The sequence below is a fragment of the Syzygium oleosum genome, unplaced genomic scaffold, assembly GCF_021117445.2.
Source record: "Syzygium oleosum isolate NSW1041296 unplaced genomic scaffold, Sole_v2.1 Sole_v2.14, whole genome shotgun sequence".
Taxonomy (NCBI): domain Eukaryota; kingdom Viridiplantae; phylum Streptophyta; class Magnoliopsida; order Myrtales; family Myrtaceae; genus Syzygium; species Syzygium oleosum.
Genome location: NW_026607498.1, coordinates 1,125,377 through 1,149,594, shown reverse-complemented (window position 1 = coordinate 1,149,594; position 24,218 = coordinate 1,125,377). Strand labels below are relative to the sequence as shown.

General features: G+C 43.0%; 1 protein-coding gene and 1 pseudogene across 1 annotated transcript in view; one reads left to right on the top strand and one right to left on the bottom strand.

The window, feature by feature from the left end:
* The window catches only part of LOC115688996 (disease resistance protein L6-like), an 89,086-nt gene that overhangs the window by 5,835 nt on the left and 59,033 nt on the right, over window positions 1-24,218 (top strand). The gene's annotated exons all lie outside the window — the stretch shown is intronic.
* LOC115688998 (disease resistance protein RPV1-like) lies at window positions 1,992-4,648 on the bottom strand (annotated as a pseudogene).

Below are 24,218 nucleotides of genomic sequence, written 5' to 3'. Positions count from 1 at the left end.
CTATGTGAGCTAAGAGTCGCCATTAGCCTTTCGGGGTCGGCTAGAAACCAAATGAGATATAGGAGATTGCCTCACTTTCTACATAACCAGATTTTTCTAGATTCGAGGACTTAATTACATTAATGTCTGGATTTTTAGTCAGGATATGACTTGATAGGATATGATATGATATAAAATCTAGGGATTTTGCTATATCTTGTCCATTGTTATGGTGAATTGCACTAATAAAGCCGGATATTTTCATATATTATTATATCCATTGTTTTGTATGAATAGCATATCGATGTAAATGAACTTGAAATGCACAAACAGATATGGTAAGAATTTTTCATGATTTACTGATAAAAAAATCACAAGTGCACAAATAGAGATAACCTCCATCAATTAATTCTTAATTATTGTATGATCTACATTTTAAACAGGTTTGACAATGATAATAAATGTAAACGGACTATAACAACATTGATGAAGTAGATTGGCCAGCAAACGCAAAATCTAGTAAAAAGAAGTAAGGAATTTGAAAAGAAAAAAAAACTTGGAGAGAGAAGGCGGGGTTGCAAATTGGGGAGGGAGGAGATGCTCCGCTAGGTCGTGCAACCCCGGAGGCTTTGGCAGGGGTCTCGCGACCCTCGCAACGATTTACAAGGGCTCGGTGGCCCTCATTTGTGCATGGGTAGGCTTCCGTCTCCCCCTTCTTTCTCTCTAGGTATGGTTTTTGTTAATTCTATAATGTCTTATCTAGTCCGCATGAGAAAAATACATGTAACCACTAATTTGTCCAATCAGCTCTAATGAAGCGTTATGTGATACCGCATAAGCATTTCCATTTTCCTTTGAACAGAAGGATCAATTCAAATAAAAAGTGTATGACTTAAGGATCCAATTAAACAAAAAAAAAATTGAAGAACCAGGTTGAACATTCTACAATAGTTCTGGGATCCCTATTGACTTTATCCTTTGTACCTATGGTGACTATTAAAACGGACTTGAATCCATGGTCCTATTTATTGTTGATAGGCGTACTTTGATTTGTCAAAAAATTATCCATGGTCCTATTTAAATATATATAGTCGTTGTTAATCGCAGTACTATGATCTGTTAAAAAATTACCCACATATATAATGACTGTCACTTTAGAATATATTGAAGTCCCTAAATCGCCAATGGATTACTTATACTTGATATCAATTAGGAATAAAAATAGAACTTTGTTTCACTGGGTCCACTTTTGAACACACGTATATGCTTGCTGTTTAAAAGAGAAATATGATTGCTATTTGTTTGATGAAAAGTCAGTAAGCTTTTATATTACATCATTTCCAAGATCAGTCCGGAATCCGGACATTAGGTTTAAGGATCTCATTAGGAAAATTTCCTTCTGACCAAAACTTTTACCTTGCTTGCACTTCAAAATCAGTTGAAATTGATCTAGTGCTCTTTGAATGATTAAACACTTCTTGATTTATCTGAATTTTCAATCAAACTTGCCTGAGATGAAGGATTAACTTCTCCCTTTTTTTTTTTTTCCTACAGTCAAATTTGCCTCAGATGGAGGATTAAGTTACTATTACAATTACAAAAGCCCCTTTGGTCTCCCTTTTATGGTACTTCCATGATTTTTTTGGTACTTTCATGTTTTATTGCCTAGTTATGGCATATCTCATATGAAGATGCTTCCCGATTGGGATAACAGGTCACTACCCTCGGACTTTTGGTTAAGTGATTGTGCAAAGTAGTTATGATTGAAATCGAACATTTTGTAAAAGGTATGATATCCTTATTGTAACGCCTAGAGAAGTTTGTTGGCCGCTGGTCACTCCTCCATTGTCTTTTTCACTCTACTATTATGACTACAAAAGCACCCACAGGATGCTAAACCGTGGCAAATCATGGTCATTGAGTCCGTGGCTAGTAAAATTACACATGTATTCATTCTCACTACACATTAAGCGGAGAAAATGGGGAACAAAAACACGAACTCCTTTCTTCTTTCAACAAAAAAAGAATAACTTTTTACATTCATGTGTTGACATGATCAGTTCTCGGAAAACAAGATCTGATGTTGATTCCTTGGTTTCAGGATTCCGAACTTTGAGATTCTTGAAGCTTTGATGGATCAGGAAACTTTTGCAGATTTGAACAGTTCACAATGTGAAGTATCTCCAACGATTCTGGACCACCTTGAATCTCAAACGGCTTAGTACAATCTTTTAAATGAATTTTCTTGAGCTTATTCAAGTTAGTCAGATCAGTCCACTTCTCCAATGATGGAAGTTCCACGAGCTCTAATGTTCTCAGGTTCTCCAAACCTTCGAGGCCTCGAATCTCTGTTAGCTCATCACAACCAACAATGACCAAATCTGATAACACTTTCAAATTCGAAAGATCACTCGCTGTTTTCATTTTCCAGCAAGACTTGATACCTAAGTATGACAAATTTGTCGAAAGCCTAGATAGGCATTGCAAATTACAACACTGGAGCTTGAGTTTCTTCAGCTGAGAAAGGAGAATGAGATCAGAAGATAGGGTGGTGATATAAGGAGAAGACAGCTTCAAGAACTCGTGCATTTGTAATGTTCCAATCCACCAAACACTCGGAGCTGCTTCAAGTTTACAAGGACCCTCAAGATTAATCCACAAACTCAACCTCAAATTTCTCAAATTTAATAGGTTCGAGAAGTTTGGCAAAGTCTCCATCGAGGTTGTTTTACAACATAGAATGATAGACTTTCCGGAAGCCGAGGCACCGCCGAAATTCTAGGGCTACCCAATATCAGAATTTTCAGAAATCGTAGATTCCCAATATTACCGGGAATTTCTGCAAAAGTAGCCTATGCCTCTAGTTCTTCGAGCTTCTACAACATTCCAATGGCGCTAGGTAGTTTTCTCAAGGGCCATATCATCTTTAGAACTTTCAAATTCTTCATGTTCCCAATTACATCAGGTAACTCCCGCATATTCGTACTTGATAAATTCAACTGAATTAGTGAATTGAAATTTTCAATCGACTAAGGCAGTTGAGTCAAGTGGTTATCCACTAATGAAACGTTCGCTGCTGCTGCTGCTACACAACCAATGAAACTGAACTTATTCAGTAATGTACATTTGTCCAAGTTGAGAATTTCTAGTTTTTTCATCCTTCTCCGTTCAAGGTTCTCTTCTACGGATGTAGAGTCAAGAAAAAGTTCCCTCAAAGATTCCAGTGCGCCCATCTCGTCTGGTACCTCTCGAGGATTATTACAATCCTTCAAGTTTAAGAAGACTAACTTCTTAAGCCGACTGATTGATGGATCAATTTGAACCAAACTCTCACAACTTTCGAAAATCATTTGCTCTAAATTCACATGGAAAGACAAGTCTGAGATTTTACGCAACTTCATGCATCCAGTCAGATTTAGGACCTTCAAATTCTTAGCCAACTGAAAAGAGCATAACATATTTTTCAAAATAAATTAAGATTACATGCGACAAAACAACTTTCGCTAATTTTATCTGAAATCATACCTTGATGTGGCGCCATCCATCCCATTTTTCCGTGATTTTACTCATTGACAAATCAAGGATTAGTAGCTTCCTCATGGAAAAATTGGTTAGCTTAAAAACCATAGGAAAGTAATTCCATGAAAGCCATCTTAACTTTGGAAGGATAAGTGGGCCAAATGTGGTTTTAACAAAATTTGAGCACTGGTAACATAGGAAACTGCCCACTTGAGTAAGGATAGACTTTATGTTTCCATCAATGTCTTTGCTATCCACTTGAAGAAACCTTAGATTTGAAAGACTTGCTAAGCATTCGTTTATCAAGGAGTATTGAGATATTTGATCAAGCTTGAGACATATTGCTTCGATACTTCCAATTCCATGAACATCACCTCCTATCTGCCAAAATAAAAACCAGAAAATGAAAGTTAGAAAAAAACCATAATTTACCGCGATGATATTCTACAAAGGGGGCAAACAACTATATCTTTTCTCCTAATGTTGAAAACAATTGATAAACCACTTATGTAAGTGCACAGCAAATAAATCAACTCTGATTAAAACGAAATCAAAAGGAACGAGTGGATTAGAAGTGTTAAAACTTGTTATTAAAGTGCAATTGAGCTCCAAAACTTTCAAAAAGTGCGATTAAGTCCTAACGCTTGTCACGAAAGTGAAATCAAGTTGTAAAACTTTTAAAAAGTACAATCAAGTCCTAAAACTTGTAAAATTAGTACAATCAAGTCCTTCCATTGATTGCACCTTTTTAAAATTTTAGGACTTGATTGAACTTTCGTAATAAGTTTTAGGACTTTATTTCACTTTTTGAAAATTTTAAGACTCGATTACACTTTTGTGACAAGTTTTAGGATTTCTAGTGCACTTATCCCAAATCAAAATGAATATGTTATGACCAATCTCCTTAAAAAAGAATGAAATTGTACGATTTTACCTACATTTTCTCTAGAATCTCCAATGCTTGTGTGAAAGTCCACACCCATTGTTGCTTCTCTAGTTTCTTATCACTTCCTTGTAGTATAAGATTTCTTCCAATATCTCTTAACCAATCATGCATCCACAGTCGGTTATCTTCTCTAATCTTTATCAAAGATCTTTGCTGGAGGGTGTTAGGAGATTGTTGAGGAAGAAATTTACAACTTTCCCACATGTAAATCATAATTCTTTTATCAATCCCAATGAAAAAGCAAGCAACATCAAGAAATATCTTTCTTTGGTCTGCATTTAAAGCCTTAACGATGATCATCAACTTCCTTTGAACATCCTCATGAGGAAATTCCTCTAGCTCCTTTAATGTGGCATCCCACTCCTCTGTGTTTTTTCCGGATAAAAGAGAACCTATAACCTCAAGAGCCGAAGGAAGACCGCCACAGATATTTACCGCTCTTTCGAAGTGAAAGATGTATTGCTCTATAGGATTATCTCTTCTAAAAGCATGTTTGCTAAAAAGTTGAAGAGAATGATCAAAATCCATGCCAATAAGTTCATAAGTCCAATCAACAAGTGTAGGCACATTAAGAATTCTCCAATCTCTAGTTGTAATGATAATCTTGCTTCCCTTGCCAAACCACTCACGCTTCTACATGAGTGCATCAAGTTGACTTGCTTCGTCAACATCATCAAGCAGAGGAAGCACTATTTTAGAGCATAACCTTTCCTTGATCACCTTTTTACCTTCCATGATATTGTTGATATCAAGCCATCTTTTTTTTAGAATGTTCGACACGAGCTGATTCTGCAAGCGTGTAATCTCTGTTTCTCGGATGTTAGTGTCACGCCCCGAACCCCATCGAGCTCGCGACATACCTCTATGGTCGAATATCGCGACGTCCCAGGATGTCGCCGACCCCACACGTCCAAATATAAGGCACCAGCGGAAGCAACAAACACCTAGACAATATTTAGAAAGGGGTAATAGAAAAACTATACATACATTACCAAGTCGAACTTATACAATATACACCATTTACAATCCTTTCCAAATATACACGCACACCGGGCTTCTAAAGTTCACACCACCGATATCAAAAAGGACCAGTAGTCTGGGTATACTCTAACTCTAAAAATGGGACACTTCAAAAGGTCCACTCTACCCCTAAACTAGCCCCTATGCCCTCTAGACGGCGTCCACACCGAGTCAGACTCCCCAGAACCCGAGTCTGAATCCCCCTGAGCCACCTGCTCCTCTGAGGACTCAGAATCCGCCTCGATCTCAATCGGGTTGTCCTCATCACCCGACTCTAACGGAACCTCAATTCGCTCCTCCTCTTCAGACTCCTCTTCTGGCTCTTCCTTTGGCTCATCCTCTGGTTCCTCCTCTGGTTCTACCTCTGGATCTTCTTCTGGTTCTTCATCTGGTTCCTCCTCAGGCTCTTCTTCTTCAGGTTCCACCTCTGGCACTGCACCCAAATCTACATCCATCGGGTCGAACCCTGCTTGTGACTCTTTTGGCTCCGGATCAGGCTCAGCCATTGATGGTTCGGGTGCTGCAGGTACATGCTGATGTCCTGATTGTGCGAGGCTAGTATCAAGGCTAGTCATCTTACCATTGGGAGGGGGTATAGCCGACAGATCCCAATCTCCCACTCCGTCAAATGGGACATCAAAGCCTCGAACATGACCAAACTCGTCCATACCATCCCGAAAACACCAAGCTATATAAGTGTGGGCCTACCAAAGGGGTTGTCCTATATCTACCAAAACTACTGTAGTATGCTTAATCTAAGCCATATTATCATCTATCGAGTACTCTACCACTGCATGGTCGGTGTGCATAGGTATACCAAAACGCTGAGGCGGTGGCGGTGGAAGATTCATGGTCCAGGCCGGGGTTCTGAAATTGTTTGGTTAAACAACCATGAGACATGTCTCAGCAAGTAAACACCCTAAACCCCACCTAGGCTAACACGTACCTCCAGACAAGTCCAAACACAATAACACTCAACAAGCACATAATAGGCACACAATTGCACTTACCTGGGCTTTTAATGCGTATAATCTGCACGTTAGTCTCAATTACACAAATTCCAACCACATGCACATTCCAAATTAATTTCATGCCCAAAACATAAGTCGAACATATGGCATTTCCAATTCCGCATTTCACACACTCGGTCATGCCTCACCACACTATTTTCATTAAACTTGCCTACGACCTGCGTAATTACACCTCAGGTCCATTTTAAATCCACGGTTCACATACGACCGTCTCAATTTCACAACACTCCTTAGCCCGCGTTACAGTACACGCCTCAGGCTATGTCTCTTGCCCACGTTACAGTGCACGCCTTAGGCTCAGCATCCTCCACCTACGGCACAGCCCGCGTTAACGAACACGTCTCAGGTTGGCGGTCTTCCGGTAATACCGAGCATCGTCCCGTGTTAAAGTACACGCCTCAGGACCGCTCAATTTCCCGCGTTACATTACACGCCTCAGGGACTTTCGTGACCACACGCATGACATATCACATAAATTTTTCACCCATTCACTCGCTCGAACATCATACAAACATGCTCGATTGACACACCAACATGCCAAATTACCAACCGATCCGATTCAGCCCATGCACGCATCGAACCCCACGCATTTCACATGCTCAATTGGCACACAAACAAGCCCAATTTCCAGCCAATCCAATTCAGCCTATGCACAAATAAATGGGTCCACATTTCAACCAATTATTCCACAATTCGACGAGCGTGCGAGGTCGCCATTAGACCCACAATCACAGCCACTAATATAAGCATCAAATCAATATATTCACGTCTATTTCAAGGCACAATAACCACACAAACCAGCCATGGCACAACGCACCAAACCGACACGTTTAGTCCCCAAATCGGACCATACACTCATCATTTCGAACTACAATTTCCAGCACTCAATTCAGCAACCAATCAACCCCGAAACCATCACAATTTCATCCACAAACCAGCCAAAATCAGCCCCAATTCAGCCTATCCACATAACCCCTAAACAGCCACTAATCAACTCGAATCGGCCCCTAATCAAGCCCGTTAGTACCTGATATCCTAAGTAGAGTTTAGGATGCCACTTACACGAAGTCCTAGGCTAGCTCGGCAAAAGGGGGGGAAACGGCAAGCCGGCGATCTCACGGCGGCGGACGGCGACAGCGACGGCTGAACGGCGGCGACGGTGGCCGGAGGAGCGGCTGGTCTACCTCGGCTGGGTTGAACCGAATGAAGGCTGGTGATGGTGGATTCGGTGAAGGGAAAACGGGAGAGAGAGAGAGAGAGAGAGAGAGAGAGAGAGAGAGAGAGAGAGAGAGAGAGAGAGAGAGAGAGACGGTGAGGCGGTGGTGGCGACTCGCGGCACTGTGAGCGACTGAGCGGCGGTGATCCGGCACGGCGGGTGAGCGGCGGCGATGGCTGGCCTGGAAGGCTGGCCACGGTCACGGTGGGATGGGGAAGGCTCGGCCGAGAGGGAGAGTGAGGGAGAGAGATTGCCGAGAGAGTGAGAATGAGAGGGTGAGAGAGACAAATGAGAAGAAATAAGGCTAAATGGCCAATAATTGGTGTCTAACCTTGCCAAATGACCATCCTACCCTCCTCTCTACTTTCCAATCAACGGTCACGATTGAATCTTATCTTGAAATCGACGGCCAAGATCAATCCTTATAAAAAATATCTAAGGGCAAAATTGGAATTTCACAAAATTTCTAAAGGAAAAATTGTCCAAAAATTTTTATCTCTAAAGTTGGTGTAAAATGACCAAATTGCCCTTCTCACATTATACTTGGCTTTAGCAAAGTCCCAAGGGCAAAACGGTCATTTTCCATTTTTTGCCAAAATTTGAATTTTCTGAAGAATCCGGACAAATCTGAGGCTGACCGCGCTAATAACAATGTCGTCCAATTATCCTGTCGTGACCTTTGAAATTTCCAATGCCCAAACTTGGTCTCTAATTAATGACTAAATTTAATTAACGTAACTTGAGTGTATCTCGAACTAACGGGTGGCTTTCGGGAAATTCGCACATTCGACCCGTGGCCGATACTGAATCAAGCCACGTTTAAGTTCACTCGGATCGTGACGATCTCGGTGGTCACGTAATCGCGAGGATCGATTGCTAGTTCCGACGGGCGCGATCGTTTGGTATAAGTTTAGGGTCATTCGTCAACTCATCTCGTGGTCAAGCGGAATCACTCGCAATCAACTCGTATGACAGCGGCAAATTGACCCCTAACTATCCTTGGATTGACCTACATTGGCTCAAAATGTCACCTTGACAATTTTTATGGTCGAAAGTCGGTTCACGATCAAGTTTCTTTGGTCGCGCGAATTTAAATCCCTAATTAGCCATTCCCTAACGGTCAGTATCCCAGGAGTGATCAGTTCCGGGCGAGATCTAACTACAAGAACGTTCATAAAATCATCCATTTCATAAATCCCAAGTGAGTCGAATTTCAGAATGTCACAACTCTTCCCCCCTTATAAAAATTTCGTCATCGAAATTTACAATTCAACCTAGCTACTCAAACAAGTGGGGGTATTGACGTTGTATTAGCTCTTCACTTTCCCAAGTAGCGCCTTCTATCCCGTGATGATCCCAAACAACCTTGACCATCGGGATCGTCTTGTTCCTTAAAACTCGTTCTTTCCGATCTTCGATCCTTATTGGCCTTTCGACATACGACACCCTGTCGTCAACTTCTATCTCTTCATAGTTTAACACATGAGTTGGTCCGGTTTATACTTTCTCAACATTGACACGTGAAATACATTATGCACTTGCGACAAATTTGGCGGTAATGCAAGGCGATAAGCTAAGTCTCCAATCCTTTCCAAAATCTCAAAGGGTCCCACATACCTCGGACTCAACTTCCCTTTCTTGCCAAATCGGGATCATCGTCTCATGGGTGATACCTTAAGGAATACGTGATCCCCTACTTGAAATTCCAAAGGTCTTCGCCTTCTATCTGCATAACTCTTTTGACGGCTTTGAGCTATTTTCAGCCTTTCACGAATAATCTTAACCGCCTCAACTGACTGTTGAACTAATCCTGGCCCGGTTATGCTCATTTCTCCAACTTCGTCCCAACATATGGGCATTCTACATGCTCTGCCATACAGCGCTTCAAATGGCGCCATCCCGATACTCTGCTGAAAATTATTATTGTATGCAAATTCCGCTAAGGGCAATTGTTCTTCCCACTTGCCTTGAAAGTCCAATACACATGCCTGAAGCATATCCTCTAGAGTCTGAATTGTCCTCTCAAACTGGCCATCCGTTTGTGGATGGTAAGCTGTACTAAACTGTAGTTTTGATCCTAATGCCGTCTGCAGACTTTTCCAAAAGTTGGCGGTAAACCTAGGATCACGATCCGAAGTAATCGTCACTGGCATCCCATGCAAACGAACTATCTGTTATACGTACAACTCCGCATACCGATCCAATGCGAAGTCCTTTCGTATGGCCAAGAAGTGTGCTGACTTTGTCAATCTATCGAAAATCACCCAAATGGAATCATGGCCTCTTTGGCTCCTAGGTAATCCCATTACAAAATCCATAGTAATATGTTCCCATTTCCATTCTGGGATTTCTAAAGGTCGCAACAATCCTCCGGACTTACAATGTTGCGATTTCACTTGTTGGCACGTCAGACACTTAGCCACGTGTTTAGCTATGTCTACCCTTCATGCCATTCCACCAATAGTACTGTCTCAAATTCTGATACATTTTTGTACTCCCCGGATGGATACTATAATTACTACGATGCGCTTCCGACAAGATTTCTTCCTTAAGTTCCGCATTGTCAGGCACGCATAACCGTCCACGGAATTTCAAGATCCCATCCTCGGATACTAGGAAGTTCGGTTTTCTCTTAGTAGCGTCTATCTCTAGAATCTTCTGAATTTCTTGATCCGTAGACTGTAAAGCCTTAATTTTAGTCTGGATTTCTGGTTCGATTCTTAAAGTGGCAAACAAGCTCGAAACTTGACTTACTTCGAACTTAAACTCCGAGTCTCGCACTCCTTCCAACAAAGTCCATTCCTTGACCATCAAGTGTGCGATACTTGACTTCCGTCTCAATGCATCGGCTACCCGATTGGCCTTTCCGGGGTAATACAAAATATCACAATCGTAGTCCTTAAGTAACTCCATCCAACGACAATGTCTCATATTAAGCTCCTTTTGAGAAAACGAATATTTCAGACTCTGATGGTCCGTATATATCTAGAATTTCTCTCCGCATAAATAATGTCGCCAAATCTTAAGGGCAAATACTATTGCGTCTAATTCCAAATCATGCGTCGGGTAGTTCAACTCATGCGGTCTCAACTGTCTTGATGCATAGGCTACTACTCGTACATTTTGCATTAGTATACATCCCAGTCCTTTCAATGACGCATCACTATAAATTTCATATCCTCTTAGTCTTGATGGAATAGTCAATACCGGGGCCGTGGTCAATCTATGCTTTAGTTCTTGAAAACTCCCTTCACATTTGTCGGTCCATTCAAACCTTGTTTCCTTTTTCAACAGATATGTCAAAGGTGTTGCTATTGCCGAGAATCCTTCCACGAAACGTCGGTAATATCCTGCCAAACCCTAAAAGCTTCGAACCTCTGTTATCGTCGTTGGTCTCGGCCATTTCATTACAGCCTCAATCTTTGCTAGATCTACTGAGATTCCTTCCCCAGAGATCACGTGTCCAAGAAATGCTACTCGATTGAGCTAGAACTCACACTTACTAAACTTGGCGTACAACGCGTGTTTCCTTAAGGTCTGCAGAACTTTACTCAAATGGAACTCGTGCTCATCCAAGCTCTTCGAGTACATCAATATATCGTCTATAAAGACTATAACAAATTGATCTAAAAACTTCTTAAACACCCGATTCATTAAGTCTATAAAGGCAGCAGGGGCGCTAGTCAATCCGAACGGCATTACTGTAAATTCATAGTGTCCATATCTCGTCCTGAATGCCGTTTTCGGTATGTCCTCCTTCCTAATCCTCAACTGATGATATCCTGTCCTCAAATCAATCTTAGAAAATACCGAAGCCCCTTGTAACTGATCAAACAAATCATCTATCCTTGGCAGGGGATATTTATTCTTGATCGTCACTTGATTTAACTGCTGGTATTCAATACATAACCTTAATGACCCATCATTCTTCCTTACAAATAAGACTGACACTCCCCATGAAGACGCACTTGGACGAATAAAACCCTTATCCAATAATTCTTGCATTTGCACCTTTAACACTTTTAACTTTGACAACAACATCCTATAAGGTGCCTTCGAGATTGGCTCAGTCCCAAGGGCCAACTCGATTACAAACTCTACTTCCCTTTCAGGTGGCAATCCCGGTAATTCCTAAGGAAAGACATCGGGAAAATCGTACACCACGTGTCACGCCCCGACCTCAACGAGCTCGCGACATCCCCTGCTCCGGTCGAATTGTTACGACGTCCCAGGAATGTCGCCGACCCAACCCAAACATCAGAGCCACATGCGGAAGCGTATAACAAAACCCCGGACAATTAATGACGACAACGGGGTAGAACAACAGAACAATCCAGCAACCACATATTCATACAGCACCAAATATACAAACATATTCAGCAAACCAGCATCCGTAATCACCGTCATAACAAAATATCAGGGTCTGGTTAACTTAACTTCACTACTAGTCAAACTAGTCTGAACAACCCCTAAAATACCCTAGGAAAACCTAGGGCTCATCCTCCTTTCTTCAGGCTCCTACTTCGCCTGGTTCGATCCTCCGGAAGACTTCTTAGGCATCGCCTGCAACTCCACTGGGCAACCTGGACGGCTCCTCAAAATTCCAAAAAGAGGAGACGAGCCTCCTGGGTCTAAGGCTGGGGGTCTGAAAGTGGTGGTTATACAACCGTGAGACGAATCTCAATAAGTGTACAACCCCAAACCCCACATAGGAACTCACGTACCGCCAGACGAAACATGCATAACACACAATCTATCAACCAAACTAGCAACCACACGCGACCCTACCTGGAATCCATCATGCACGTCCCTGCACGTTAGTCAACCACACAGCCAGTATGCCACATAAATACGTCACAGCCGCGCGCGTGCCCCGATTATAGAGCAAAATCCACTTGGACACGTCCCATACCATGCCTAGCAGTTTTTACCCCATAATCGAGCATCACACCACGCGATACAAACACACTCGCACCCCAACTCACACCACGAGTCACTTTCTTAATTTCACTCGTCCCGCCAATTCTTGCTCATTCTCAACCTTTCCACCACTACCGCGCCCGCGTAAAACGCATCAGGCCAACGGTCTTCTGATCTCGTCAGGCATCGTCACCCCGTCGGGCCGGGCATCGTCACCTCGTCAGGGACGGCATCGTCCCGCGTAAACGTACACACCTCAGGACGAAATCCTACACACACTTTCCTTCTACCGCGCCCGCGTAAAAAGCATCAGGCCAACGGTCTTCTGACCACATCAGGCATCGTCACCCCGTCGGGCCGGGCATCGTCACCTCGTCAGGGACGGCATCGTCCCGCGTAAACGAACACGCCTCAAGACGGACCTTTTCCAATCAATCCTACACACCCGTACCTTCGTTCCACACTCTCCACACGTTCCACGCTACCACACAAACACACTACCAAACATACACACTTCACACCCATTTCACATTTACACAACCTCGTTACGCAAACACCACACAAACACCCATGCTTGGCATGCGAACTCAATGCACAATCACACTACCACACCACCACACTACACGGCCACATACACACAACACCCCACCACAATTCACAGCCACTCACATAGCACACACAGTCACGCATAATCAGCCCACAGCAATTTCCAGCACACGCGCTCATTACAAAATCACACTACCACACCTCACAGCCACACAATCACACATATGAGCTCATTCAAGCATCAAATTAACCGTCAAAATGCCACGATAACACCGAATAATTCTCGAGTGAGAGAAAAATCGAGAATATATAAAATCGGGTCCAAACTGGGCAGTTGCGCAGCGACAGAAATCCATTTGAAATAAATAGTAAACGAACTCCAAAAATTCTAAATTTTGGATATGTCATAAAAAAACATCTTGATCAACATTTCTTATGAGGAACACGAAATCCGGTTCAATCTGCAACCATGCCGTTTGGTCCCTTGAAATCAGACCAAAATCAGTTCGCTCAAATAGACCGTTTTGTCCCTGAATATACATTTATTTCAATACCCAAATCACCTTGAAAATATTTTAAATTTTTATATGTTATAACCACGAATGTTCCCAACAACTTTTGTGAAGGAAGTATTTTGAAAATATGCCTGAAAAAATTTATAAAAATTCGAACAGACCCGAAGATCGGGTGAACAGTAAATCGGGCAGTTTTATTTCGGTCCAAAGATGGACTTCCGAATGGAATCAAATGATTTCCAAAAATTCCCAAATTAAAATATGTTATACTTCAAGATGTTGGTAACAACTTTCATGAAAAACACTTCCTCAAATTCGGGCCACATAAGTCACAGTAAAAATAACAAAAACCAGCGACGCAGCAGCAACCTAACTGGAAATCAGCCACACACACCAACGAGCAAACCAGCCACTAAATTCACCCTAAACCGAGCCCTAAACAAGCCTAACAATACCCGAGGTCCTAGGAGACATTTGGGGAGGTCACTTACCCTACAAAGGCGGGACAAACTAGCTGGATGGGTGGCTGGAACGGCGGAACAGCAGCCACAGAACCGGTTTGGCTTCGGTGAGGCGATTTGTCGACAGAAAACGGCACGGACGGGTTACGCACGGTGGCGGGGAGTCACGGCGTGGCTATTGGTTGCTCCACAGCAGCAACACAGCAGCAACACAGCAGCAAGGGGGCTGTTCTGTTTGCTCAATCGAAGGAACAACAAAATAAAGAGGAAAAGGGGAAGTTGCCGTGGAGAGGAAAAAGGAGAGAGAGAGAGTGAGAGTTCGGGAGAGTGGGCTGAATGAGGGGAAGGAGAGAGAGAAATAGTCCAATGCTGGTCAAAGATGATGGCTAAAGTGGACACATGTCGGCGATCCGCAATTTTTCCCAAAATACCCTTGATCCAACGGTCCTCGTTTGTCTTTATCCAATAATTCAAGGGCAATGTGGTAAATCAATAATCCCAATTTCTTTTTTTCACTTATTTTAGTCCTCAATTATTGCCCAAAATTGTCCAAAATTCGGAATTCCCAATACCGGGTCCAGGGGCAAAATGGTAATTTTTCCGGTCCCGGGGCGAAATTCCAATTTTCGCAGATACGCGTTCTATATATGCGTGGCCAACCTAATATGGTGTCGGAATCGCGAAATTCACTTTTTAAGCCCCCGAAAATTGACTGCAAAGTTTCGGGAATAAAATAATATTATTTTCCCAATTTTTGTCGAAATTCCAATTTTTGGCCAAAACCACTCTGAATGTGCGTGGCCACCCCAAAATGACCTTGGCCGCGAAAAATAACCTCAAACGGCCTCAAAATCCAACATCGGTGTCCACAGGGGCAAAATCGTAATTTTCCCGGTCCCGAACCGAAATCCATTTTTTTGCAGAAATGGTTGGCCCCAAGGTTGGCCAAGCCAAAAACGTCATCGGCCGTCCAAAATTGTCACTTTCAAAATTCTCGATTCCCGGGCCCGAATTCCAAGAAATGACTAAAATCGAAGAATCGCGACTTTAGCTTATCTCTTGCTAACGGGTGGCTCATTGGGATTACGCGCTCTCGACCCGTGACCGACACTAAGTCAAATCACGTTTAAGTTTGCTCGAACCAAGGCGACCTCGATTGTCATATAATTGCGAGGGTCTGTCACTAGTGTCCTTTGGACACGATCAATCAAGTAGACCGGCCTCGGTTGGCTCAAAACATTCTCTCGTCAATCGATATGGTCGAAGATCGAACCTAGGTCGAGTTCTTTGGTCGTGCGAACTCAATCCCGTAATAGCCCTACCCCTAAGGTTAGCATTCCGTGAATGCGCATTTCCGGGTGAGATCTCACTATAAGTGCATTGATCAAATTCATTTCCTAAATCCCGGGAAAAGGATCGAAAATTCAGACTGTTACACCACGGCTATGTCCTCTAGCCTCGGCTCCTCAACCGTCGAATCGATCACAGTTGCTAGAAATCCTTGACACCTTTCGTTCAATAACTTAGTCATTTCCAGCGACGAAATCCAAGGGATTGAGGTTCCCCCTCTATTTCCCACAAATTCGAATTTCGGATGTCCAACCAGATTAAATTGGATCACCCTGCTACTACAATCCATGACAGCCCTCTGCTTAACTAACCAATCCATACCCACAATCACATCGAGGTCATACATGGCTAAAACCGCTAGATTTATCATTTCCTCCCTATCACCAATCACAATCTTACAATCCGGGCACCCTAATGAGACTAGCACCTTATCATTCAGTAGAGTGGTAACACACAATACAACGTCACGTAATTACGGCTTTATACCAGTCAATTTAACAAACTGTTCTGATATAAATGAGTGTGACGCCCCAGGGTCAAACAAAGCATATGCAGCATGATCGCATAGAGAAATCGTACCTGTGACTACCCCTGGCGCATTCTCAATCTCTCTCCTAACCATAGCGTACACCCATCCTTGGGCCGGTGGCCTATTCTGATTAACCGACGGGGCAGCTCCAATTTGGTTCCCGTTCCGGGGTGGCGGCAACGCAGGCGACCTATTCTACTTGATGTTGGGGCAAGTCCTTATCTGATGACCAAACCCGCCATATCCAAAACATGCTCCGCCCCTGTTCGGACAAGGTCCATTTCCATGTCTTTCCCCACACATTCGACATGGTCTGGAAACGGTTCGGTTTCCCGATATTCCTTCTAACAGGAGGGACGAAACGTCGATTATTCGCCATTGGCCTCTTCCCAAAGTGGTGATTGTCCCTACCCGAGGCAAATCTTGACCCAGAAGCGGTAGCCCTATCCACTAAGTCACGCTCGATCGCTTGGGCCCGATCATAGATCTCGTTATAATCCCTCAAATTCAGCGAAATCATTTGGCTGCGAAGGTCCGGCTTCAAACCGTCTTGGAACCTCCGAGCCCTATCCAACGGGTCCTCCACCATCCTTGGGGCAAACTTAGATAATCGAGCGAATTCAGCCTTATACTGATCTACTGTCCTCTGTCCCTAACGAAGCCTCATAAACTCAGGTAACTTCTGTTCCCGAGCACTCTCAGAAAAATACTTACCATTGAAAACTTCCACAAACATCGCCCAAGTCTAGGCGGCACCAGTAGGGAACACCCTTCCTCTGGTGGCTTTCCACCAATCACTTGCATTTCCTTGGAGTTGGTACACCACCAAGGTCACTTTTTCTTCCTCGGTGCACCCTAATACCTCAAAGGCATTTTCTAACTCCTCTACCCACAGCGATGCAACCTCAAGGTTGCCCTTACCATCAAACTTAGGGGGCTTTAATTTCAAAAATTGCTCAACTAGCTGATGCATCTGTCTATTCACATTCACTTACCCCTGCCCTTGATTCCCATTGTTATTATTGGTGGCGGCGGCCACAGCGGTCTCAACAGCTTGGGCAATAGTGGCAGCTCGTTCCTAAGTCTGCCGTCCTATCAGATTACCAATCTCTTCTAGGGCCCTCATGATCGCATCCATTCTCGGATCTCCCGCGGGTCGGGCTCACGAACTTGATTGACCCCCTGTCCCTCTACCTCTCGAACTCATCCTCACAATTTTCTATCGCTCACCTACCTGCTATAATTCCACTCAGGAATTAGAAACCTAGACCAACTATACCAATCTAGTCCTAGGCAGCGAATTAACACAATAATTCACTTAGCAATCAATCAACCACCACAACACAAGATCACAATCAATAAGTTTCATGCACGTACCTCAGGTCCAGACGCACCTGCAACTCAACCGTTAAAGCACTCAGTTCACCCATCAATCACAACAAACAGTTTGGAGGCATGCGTAGTTCGTTGCACACCTATGACTCGCTAAGGTCTCCCTAGATGACTACCACAGGGTCTCCGCTCCTTATCACTCTAGGCTTCGACCAACTTAGATCGAGCTGAGCTTGCTTTGATACCAAATCAACGCGGGATGTCACGGCCCGAACCCCATCGAGCTCGCGACATACCTCTATGGTCGAATATCGTGACCTCGTTCATTATAATCTGATTTTAAAAGTTACAGTATTCTAGAAGTCATATTATTATTGCCCATTTTTTGGCAATTCTCTGGTCAAGTTAATCTTCTTGTGTGCTCAAGTGCTTGAGTGTGTGCCTTATGTGCGTCGTGCATGAAGTTGTGTGCCCCTCCATCCACACCCCAAACTATCTTACACTGAAGGAGGAAGAAAAGGGATAAAAGATGGTAGTTCTTTTTTTATTAATCCAAATTTCGCATTTTCTTGTAAGCATCAAATGCACTAGGAGTTGTGTATGTCGACGTCAACCTAGACTTTGACGTTCACTTTGATTTGGCTTGCTGTAGTGTAGATTAATTAATGTTCGGTTGATGTGATTTTGATGGCAGACCTTGTCACGTCGATCCATGAGAATTGGTTCTGCGCAAGATGCATGAACACATTAAATTCTGCTGGTGAAGGGGCTATTGTCATGCAAACAACAGCTTTCATCTTGGTGGCACTGTGAGCATAAGTTTTAAGGATGTTGGTAGATAGAAAGAATTGGTTTAGGATGATAATGAAAGCATACTATGCAGTTTTAAGCAATCAGCTATGGAAGATAATGCTTTAGCATGCGTTTCCCCCATCTATCACACGTATGATGGTTCAATTGGAGCGGCATCGAGTGCTGTAATGGCTGCTGATCAGTTTGCATGGCAGTTAAATCGAAAAAATCTTTGACCTCGCAACGAAGTTGAAATTGTAAGCGTCAAGATTTTCTCTTGTTTTGTTGTTTGGATAAGTCAATCTTAAGGAGCTCAAAACTATGTTCCCGTCCAAGTTGGTTAAGTGAATCGCAAAGAGCTCAAAACTACGTTCACTTTAGCTGCTTTCATGGGATAAACACGAAATGGACTTTTTTACCATGTTCTCTGAGCATTAAAAGGTATGGTTCATCTGCAGACTCTTCCGTACCAGTCTGAGCCAAATACTCGCAGCTGGTGATCCTGATAATCCAGTGAATCCGTTCAGCAAATCTGTCATTGATGGCGAGGAGATCATCTGTCTTGCTAGGCTTCAAGTTTGTCACTGCTGGGCTCAGAATGTTCAAACAAGACAAGCTCCAGCAGGTTCGATGGTTGTTGCAAGAATTTTCAAGCGACTAGTATTTACAAGCATTGGACTTTGATTAGGATGAATTGGGTAAAGGACTCTCTGAGTTAAAAATCCTCTGTGAGATCGTTGGTCTGCTTTTTCTTACAAAACTGAGGTCATCTTATTGCGGCGAATTGCTTTGTTCTTTTGCCCACTTTATTACTGAATTTAAACTCTACTTGATAGATTCATCTTCATTAGGTGCCTCAAAACTATATTGCTATTTGGCCATCCTGGTACCGGGTGAAGGTCTTGCTGGTGTCTGCATTGTGATATTCCTTTGTACAAAGATCGTTAAATAAGGCTGTTCAGCTGCCTTTTTACTGTCAACATCATTCTTATACCTGGACTTCATGCCGATAATAGAAATTAGAACAGGGATGAAACTGTGCTTGGATTAATTACATTTAAGTTCTATGTCCTCATCCACTTCTTTTAGCATCGAATGAGCCCTCCTTTTATCTTGAAGCAAGTCGTCTTCTTTTATAGATCGGGCTACCACCTTCTCGGAGAAAAACTAGTCGTGTAGCTTGACCCAGAAATGAAGAAAACAGAAGTTGATCATGGCAGGAGTTCATAAGCATAGCACAAGCAGGATATTAATAAAAATAGCAGTTTATTAGTACTATTAATAAAAATTGAGACTTACTTTCTTCTCAATTTCATTTCTTTAACAGGATACATTTGTCTTCACGGTGGATCTCACACCAAAGCAGTCCTAGAGCTCGTTATGATGCATGGCACAAGCAGAAGCCCTGGGATGTTCAATTGCATTGCATATTCTCTCACACCATTATTGTATAGACAGAAATATATATCCCCTGGCTGAAGCGAACATTATCAATTAATCATCTCTAAATGTACAATTTCATGGGAAAAAAATATATAGACTCGGAAGAATCAGATCAAACCTGGGAGCTTGTTGACTGAATAAGGGAGACAGATCTTGTTGGTCTATAATGGATCTATGAGGCAAAGTAAAATAAAGACGAATTGATCCAGAAGCACAAGGTCAGATTAATCAAATAAGCTTTCCTTTTCAAGGACCCACCTGTCCTCATAACCCAAGTCAAGGACTGTTGCTAGATCCTGCAACGTGAATTGGCTCTTTTTTAAACCATTTTAAAATGCATTACGAAAATATGTTGAACAAACTATGATAACTTATGTATAAAGGAAACAAGTCAGATCAACAGAAGAAATCCTTAGAGCATTTCCAAAATTCTTCATTTGGAGTTTGTCCTATGTTTACCACCTACAGCAAAAGAGCAAGCATCCTCTGCTGTCAGAATTCTATTGAGCTGTCTGCTTTTAGAGTGGGAAACAAGCTACTGACTTGTCTTATAATGGTATAACAAGAAGCAACATCAGTACTGTCCTTCTAGCAAAAATTCAGAACTTTTACCCCAAACTATACTAGGAAACACTAAAGTACATATGTTGAAATGATATTGAAGACTAACTACAAGTATATAAACAAGTGAACTAAATCAAATATAGGAGCAAGGGATAGAGAATTTGGTCAATCGATTTATAGTGGTTCGGAGCAAAGTCGGTGCCTACGTCCGCTCCCCGAGCCTTGCTGGGAGTGCTTTTTTTTTTTTTTGGTAAGGAAACCTTGCTGGGAGTTTAAATCCACTATCTCAACAAACATTTACAGTTTGGTTGATAAGGAGCCAAATACTCCAGAACAACGTGAATTCATAACTCGTACAAGTGATTGTCTCTCAATAGACAATAGCAAGCCATTTTCACAAATGTTTCAGCAATCTCCAACAGAATACAAGTGTTCTGCCCATTTAAAAATACTCAAAATAGACCTCACTATGTTTGCAAATAAACTAAAGAAAAGCTAGCTGTTGAAGCTTCAAAATCAGTTCACTTGAAACAGGATCAGTCGATTGGCCCGAGGGACATGGTGACCAGGTAGGTTCTTGCCACAGCCTGTTAGGTTCAGAGACGACTTCAAATCACAAGCCTTCGAGCCATGACTGTAGGGACTAACTTTGCAACCTAAAGGGGGTGAATAGGTTCCTATAAAGGTTTTTAAAAACTTTTGCGGAAGACAACGTGTAGAGAGAAAATATCGGATTTCACCAAATGTAAAGAAAGCAATGATTCACTTGTGTGCTTAGAAATGATAAATAGAAGAATAAGCAGCTGCACAAAATAATATATAGTGATTCGGCTTTGATTTCAAGCCTACGTCTACTCTTATCACTAACAGTCACAAGTTGGATTGGATTGCACTAATAAATTGCTGAACAAGTTATACTCAACGTACATCACTCTTATCAATTCATAGATCTCACTACTAGGAGTTGGATGCAGCTATTACTTGATACACTTGATTTTTCAACACAATAACAATGCAGCAAGTGCTATTGATAGACATGAGCTTTTTGCTCAGTACACAACGTATAGCAGATTCTGGAATTTTATGAGCACTCTTTAACTTGTTGACTTCAAAGACCTTCTCTTTTATAGGCATCTTCAATATGGTCATTGATGATGTCTTAGAGAGGCAAGATAGCCGTTAGAGCCATTGGTGCTACTGTCCCAGGAACTGACTGCCCATATAGCCTTTTTTGGAACTTCTGCAGACTTTCCCAAAATAACTTCTACTGCTATTCTGTAGCTGTGGCTCTAACAAACTGTCAGATGTCCTGTTCTTCTCTATACAGGATCTTCTGCTGTGCAAGTCCAATCAACAACGGTTAAAATAGTGAGACAATGGTCATATTAAATGATTCATTACCTAAACATTACCATTTACTTGATCTCTTCAGCTTCAATGAGACATCGTCATTTAGCTGATCTTTGTGATCGATTGTGTTATTTATATGATCCTTCAAGGACAGTCTTATGATCTTTTCTTCAATGAATTACACCTTGAGTATCACTTAATCTTTTGAAAATAAATGCACTTAGACAATGTAGATATTATACTAAGGATAGTTTGGGTATCATCAAAATTCATTTAAAAATGTGTCACACCCCGTTCCCTCGGGACCGCCAACTTCTCTCCATGGTCGTTTAGTTGCAACGTCTCCGGACACATCGCCGACCCTTTCTTTTTAATTTTTCATTAAACGCATGCGGAAACGTATAAACTCCCAAACACAAAACAAAGGGGAATAGCTAAGAAAACCCATCGACATAAAACAAACGAGCCATTTTATAAACATATAGTTAACCTTGAGGAGCTACACTTTACAAGCCCATCTAGGGTAGCTTCCTTAACGACCGATCATACGCAAAAAGGGGCAATCGGTCAAGTCAACTTAGGCTCTTCTATAAAAAAAAAAAAAGGGGTGGTCAACAAGGTGGGGCATCCTAAGCCCATCACCAAAGCCGGTGATACCCAGAACGAGTGTCCGGATCAGATTCCTTAGCATCCGGATCCTCTCTAGATCAGAGTTAGCTCCATCAGGAGAGTCGAGGTCCATCGAGTCCCAGACCTCATCTCCAGTACCTCTACTAGGGGGCCTGTCAAATCCCCTAATAGGACCAAAAAGATCATCTTCCTCCTTTATAAACCAAGCTAGGAACTCATGCGGCACCCACACAGCCAACCCCTCGTCTACCTATACAGTCATCAAATGCCTCTGGAAGGCTCTATTCGGTCCGACCAGGTGTTTCGTCACTACCGTGCCCATATCCATGGGCATCCTGAACCGCATCGAATAATGGTTCATAAATGGGGGTCTGAAAACAGTCAAACAAACAACAATGAGAAAAACTTAGCAAGTTAACGACCTAATCCTCGTTTAGGAAGTCAACTCGTATCCGATGCACCTAAACCATGTAGCGATATAATGATGGCAGATCAATTACAAAGCAACCCCTTACTTTGCTTTAATTATACACAATGGCAGGCAACTCGACACATCATACACAAACACACCATCACACAATCCCAGGCATCCTTACCTTGCCTTGGTACACACCCTGTACGTTGTAAACCATCATGTGCCATAATAAAGCAATAAGCATATAACATAATCAGAACACATAGCAACTTTCCCCTGCATAATGCACATATGCGTGTCCTGATTATTGCGACCATTCAGAGCTACAGCACAACCCCACGGGTTGACGGTCTTCCGACATGATCGGGCATCTATAACGGCCGTTCAGGGCATGCCCGTCCTCGAATAGGGGGTCTATCGATTGAACCGGGTATTTATCACGGTCTTTCAGGACATGCCCGATGTCACGCCCCGAACCACCATCGAGCTCGCGACATCCTCTGCTCCGGTCGAATTTGTTGCGACGTCCCAGGAACGTCGCCGACCCAACCCAGACATCAGAGCCACATGCGGAAGCGGATATAAAAACCCCCGGACAAAAAGATGACGACAACGGGGTAGAACAACAGAACAATCCAGCAACCACATATTCATACAACATCAAATATACAAATATTGTAATACAAACATATACAGCAACCAACATCCGGAATCACCGTCATAACAAAAGATCAGGGTTTGGTTAACTTAACTTCCCTATGGGTCAACCCAATTTATACAACCCCTAAAATGGCTTAGGGAAAAAAACCTAAGGGTCGCCCTTCTCCATTCTGCCCCTAATTTATCTGGCTCAATCCTCCGGAAATCTCTTGGGCATCGCCTGCGAATCCACCGGCACCATGGGCGGCTCTTCGTACTTCAAAAAGAGGAGGCGGTTCCCTGGGTTTATGGCTGGGGGTTTGAAAGTGGCGGTTATACAACCGTGAGACGAATCTCAATAAGTGTACAACCCCAAACCCCACGTAGGCACTCACGTACCGCCAGACGAAAACACGCATAACACACAATCTATCAACCAAACTAACAATCACACACGACCCTACCTGAAATTCCTCATGCACGTCCCTGCACGTTAGTCAACCACACAGCCAGTATGTCACATAAATACATCACAGCCGCGCGCATGCCCCGATTATAGAGCAAAACCCACTTGGGCACGTCCCATACCATGCCTAGCGGTTTTTACCCCATAATCGAGCATCATACCACGCGATACAACCATACTCGCACACCAACTCACACCACGCGTCACTTTCTTAATTTCACTCGTCCCGCCAATTCTTGCTCATTCTCAACCTTTCCACCATTACCGCGCCCGCGTAAAACGCATCAGGCCAACGGTCTTCTGACCTCGTCAGGCATCGTCACCCTGTCGGGCCGGGCATCGTCACCTCGTCAGGGACGGCATCGTCCCGCGTAAACGTACACGCCTCAGGACGGAATCCTACACACACTTTCCTTCTACCATGCCCGCGTAAAACGCATCAGGCCAACAGTCTTCTGACCACGTCAGGCATTGACACCTCGTCAGATCGGGCATCGTCACCTCGTCAGGGACGGCATCGTCCCGCGTAAACGTACACTCCTCAGGACGGACCTT